Source organism: Suncus etruscus, chromosome 14 (genome assembly GCF_024139225.1).
Source record: "Suncus etruscus isolate mSunEtr1 chromosome 14, mSunEtr1.pri.cur, whole genome shotgun sequence".
Classification (NCBI taxonomy): domain Eukaryota; kingdom Metazoa; phylum Chordata; class Mammalia; order Eulipotyphla; family Soricidae; genus Suncus; species Suncus etruscus.
Window position 1 is genome coordinate 36,990,698 of NC_064861.1, and position 4,940 is coordinate 36,995,637.

General features: G+C 38.1%; 1 non-coding gene across 1 annotated transcript; it reads right to left on the reverse strand.

Moving 5' to 3' along the window:
- Positions 1-589: 589 nt before the first annotated feature.
- Positions 590-719, reverse strand: LOC126029355 (small nucleolar RNA SNORA22). Its single transcript, XR_007502968.1, has one exon. It is a non-coding gene; the product is annotated as a small nucleolar RNA SNORA22 (small nucleolar RNA).
- Positions 720-4,940: the final 4,221 nt, after the last annotated feature.

The window sequence follows — 4,940 nt, forward strand, 5'->3', positions numbered from 1 at the left end:
TTTTGAGAAGTACTTAATGTAGATGGAGTGGAACTTTGCTGAAAATAAATTTTAAGGTTTAGAATTAACACAAAACATTTTTAAAACAATTTTAATTGGAAGTTTAAAACATTAAGTAAAATGGTTAATGAGCACTGTAGAAGGAGTCTTCACTTTGAAGTATGAAATTATTTGCTGTAAATGAATAGGTTTTCTTTAAATTGGTTTTGCAGTAGAACAGTAAGACAGCTGCAATAAAGTGTTAAAATTTTTATGATTAAACACAATAGCATGAACTATGATTATTAAAGGTATAAAAAACTGATTTTTTTAAAAAACAAACAACTGTTTTTACTATGAAGACTTTAAGTGAATAATTTGTAAAAAATATTATATACTAAATTAACTAAATGCTTAGATTATTACAAAATATAGTTAAAAACATCTGATGCATTTACACACCTAGAACTTAAGACCAAAATTGTATTTAATACTAGTTAATTTGCTTATAAAGTTTAGTTACTTTTATATATTCTTATAAAATTATATATAATATATTTTTTTTCATTTATATTATTTTTTCACTGCGACACAAATATACAGATTTGTATAATGTGCTGATATTTTGAATGCACTTAAAATAATAGTTCTTTCAATGCAGAAATAAAGAACAACCATTGCTGTAGCACAAAGTTAAAACTAAGGGTACTATAAAGTACATATAGGTGTTTACTGTGCATTAAATTAACTATATTGTTTAAAAAGGCTAACCACATTATTTTTCACATAATTTTGTAAATACTTTAAAAATTAAAATAAAACTTTTAATAGAAATATAAGATTTAAATTTAACACTTTTGTGTTCGTTTGGATTTTAAAACACAAAGAAGTTTTTCTTTTACCAATATTTTGTTATCTGTAAAGTGACAGAATTATGACCTTGCTTTAAAATTTTCTGAGAGGCATGAAAAAAAATTTATTGCTTTTATCTTTCTGTTGCTTTTTAATGTTTTAATAATTACTTTACACTACTTAATGCACTAAACCTAATAACACATATTTGACGAAGTGTAGGGCTGACAAGGTGAAGCAGAGTTTTTCACTGATAACTTGGGGAGGGGCTAGCACAGTTAACAGCAGGAAGGTTAGAGGCAAATTATTTACAGTTAGCAGGGTGTAATGATATATAGGAAAAAAAAGCAATCTTTTAAGATTAATTACTAATTTATTGGAATTAGAGGGAATGGCAACTGAAGAGGGGAATTTGGGTTGCAAAAGCACTATGGGGATCATGGTTTTATTAATTGATTTGAGAATATGCAAGAGATGCTACTTTTCAGATTTCTTTTGAATAACAAAGATTGGGTATTTCAAGGTGAATTGGAAGGCTTAAAGTGGGAGTGGCAGGGCTTGAGCTGGCTGTTTTCCAAGGCTGGCAGGAAAGAGGCTGAAGGAGGCTGAGGGCTGGTTTGAACAAAATGTACTTAGTAAAGGGTACATTAGGCTCAGAAGTTTTAACAGCAAAGTGTAGATATTGCAAGGTTTTATGGCTTAGCAGATGATACTTTGTAATTATCCTGCTCACTGTGCCGTTAGAATTTTTTGTAGGCACTGCAGCAGTTTCTGTTTTATGGCACTCAGCCTGACTTTTATTAGTTTGTTCCTTTGAATTCTCAAGAGGGGGGGCCTGGCCGTAGAATTCAGTGGGCAGAGGACAGACAACTATAGATTTAGGAGGGGGGGGAAACGCCTGAAGGGCAGAAACCTGTGAATCAAGAGAAGCAGCCTGTTTTTGAAGGCTTAAGATTTGTTTAAGATTTTTAATTTGGCCAAGTAGTTTCATATCTATAGCTTTAAGAGGGGGAGCGGTGAGAGGAGGGAAATTGCCATGGTTAGGGACTGAGCGTTCAGGGCATTTAGAATTTTTTCTCCTGGGGCGGCGGAGGCTGCTGAGCAGGCGGGGGAAGACTTTCTCCATTAGGGAGAAAGACAGGAAAGGTAGTAGCACTGGTTTTTGAGCTAAGAGCATTATCAAGTTTGTTAGAGAGGTGAGAGACCATGGATGTAATTGTGGTGAGTTGGGAACTCAAGTCAGAAAAGGGGGGGGGGGGAGGGAGAAAGCAGCAACAGTTTGTTGCCGGTGTGGGGGAGCTGCTGGAATGCCAGCTCTGGGGAGCGACTTCCAGGCACAGAGGGCAGAAAGAGCCATGTTGGCAAGCTGGGACCTGGAAAGTGTGTGCTGTACCTTTAAGGTATGAAAAGAGGCGAGGCCAGCTATAAGAGCTTAGAGATCAGGATTTCTGCCTATTTGCAGGGGCTTTGCAATGGAAAAAAAAGTTAACTTCCCAAGAGACAAAGAGTTCAGCTTTTAGATTCTAAGCAGGAGAGCGTGTAAGGGGCTTGGGGGCCATAGGAGGTTACGGCTTGAAATGGCTCTTTGAGGCTTTTCCAATTAAAGGCTTTGTATTGTTGCAATTGCTGGCTAAGGAGGGGAGGGTGGTGAGGGGAGTAAAGGTTTTGGTGGAACAGGGACGGAGCTGAGGCTAGGGAAGTGAAGGGCTGTTTAGGATTTTGCACAGAGGGTGCAGCGGCCTCTTCTGTAGGGGTCTGGGTGCATAGAGCAGAAGCATGGACAGAAGTAAGGGAGGGATATAAATGAGAAGCATTAGAGAGATCTTTAAGAGCATTAGTTACTTTGGAGACAAAGGTAGAAGAATCAGTGGTGGAGGGAGGACAAGGGGAAGTATTCTCAGAGGGAGAAGGGAGATGAGAGACAGAATTAGAACGAGAGGGAGTCCTGGAACACTCACGGGAGACTTGTTGTACATGAGATTCAACGGCATGGATGATGTCTTTGGCGGTTCCGGCATTTTTAGTTACAATGATATCTCTTAACAGGCTCCAATATTGGAACATAATTTTTTCCTTCTGTGAATCATCATTATTTACAAAATAATCACTCATTTCATGTCCTACTTTGTCCCAAGTGGACGCAACAATTTCTGGACAGGTAATAATAAACCAATGACATACATTATGAATAAACATAAGAAAATTACAAATATTCTTTTTGGTAACCTCTACATGTCTGGCTTTCAACTCAGACTGAATATCAATAATGAATTTAAGTTCAGTACTCAATGAAAACACCCATGGTAGCGTATCCTATGGGTGAAGCCCCAAAAGCCAATCAGGGGCGGTGATCAGAACGACTGAAAAAACTGCAGTTTAAATATTTGATTAAGGCTAACTCGTTTCAACGCCTACCCTGATGAGGTATATCCTGCGATTTACGAAACAGCTCTGGACTCGCCGACCCGTAGTCGTTCGGAGTGTGGCGGTGGTCTTCGAGCCCCGCGTTGGGCGCCAAAATGCGGGGTCCTGAAGCCCCCCAGGGGGGCCCGGCCAGCAGGAATTAGCTGGAAAGGCTTCTCAGACGACCGCACTTCTATTTTGCTGAGTAGAAGCACAACCACACTGTAAAAAATCTGAGAGAGGTTAATAATAAAGACCCAAGGCAATGTCTCACTGCTCAAAGGCGTTTATTGAGGTCCAGCACCTCTTTAAATAGGGAAGGTGAAGGAGGCAGGCAAAAGGCAATGTCAATCATTCTTTTGGCATGAAAATTACTTCATTATTCCAAATAAGGCAAGTGGGCAATACTTCTTGCAGTATCCATGGAAACATCTTGTGACCTTCTAGCTGCATTTCTAAACTTTTTAACAGATATAAGGTGGGGGCAATGTTCTTACAGAAATAATTTTGTACAGACAATGTAACATATACACAATATAACTGCCTTGTTGACTCCGGAATGTAGTTGAGGGAGTAAGACCTCATTTCTGGGAATGGTACTGGGCCGTGTTGCTCTCCTCCGGGCTACAAGATTAATTATCTCCTGCAGCTGCACATTCCTTTCTCTTTGGCCCAAGAATTTACAGCAAGACTGCATGTAGCCTTTAGGTGAAAGGCTGGATTATGGCAGAAAGAACAGCAAAATGGCCTCAAACAAGTCACAGTCCCCAACAAAAATCCAACATCCTTTCATGTTAAAGACACTCAGCAAATAGGGTTAGAAGGAACTTTCCTCAAGATAGTTACAGCTATATATGAAAATCCTACAGCCAACATTATACTTAATGGCAAGAAACTAGAAGCATTCCCACTAAGGTCAGGAACTAGACAAGGCTGTCCACTCTCTCCACTCTTATTCAATATAACCTTATATATTCCTTATATATTCCTTATATATATTCCTTATATATTCCTTATATATATATTCCTTATATATTCCTTTTCCAGGCTTGGAAGAGGGTTTTTTTCCAAGAATCTGTCGATTTCTTCTGGGTTCTCTAGCCTAGTGGAGTATAGTTGTTCATAATATGATCTCATGATATGTTGTATTTCTTGGGGTTCTGTTGTAATCTCTCCCCTTTCATTAGTGATCCTACTGATTTGGGTGTTTTACCTCTTTTTTTGGTGAGTTTTGCCAGCGGTTTGTCTATCTTGTTTATTTTTTCAAAAAAACAACTTCTGGTCTCATTGATTTTTTGTATTGATTTCTTAGTTTCTATGTTGTTTATTTCTGCTCTGGTTTTTATTATTTCTTGCCATCTGGTTGTCGTTGGATTTCTCTGTTGCTGTTGTTCCAATTCTTTGAGGTGATCTTTTAAACTGTTGGTTTTGTTATTTTCCTGTTTCTTGACATAGGCCTGTATTGCTATGAGATTCCCCCTAATTACTGCTTTTGCTGTGTCCCACAAATTTTGACATGTTCTCTTCATTGTCATTTGTCTCAAGGAATCTTTTTATTTCTTCCTTGAGTTGTTCTTTGATCCAGCTGTTGTTGAGCAGCATGTAGTTTAATCTCCAGGTATTAGTTTTTCTCCATTGCTTCTTCTTGTCATCAATTTTAACCTCTGTTGCATAGTGATCTGAAAGGGTACTTCTAATGATCCTTA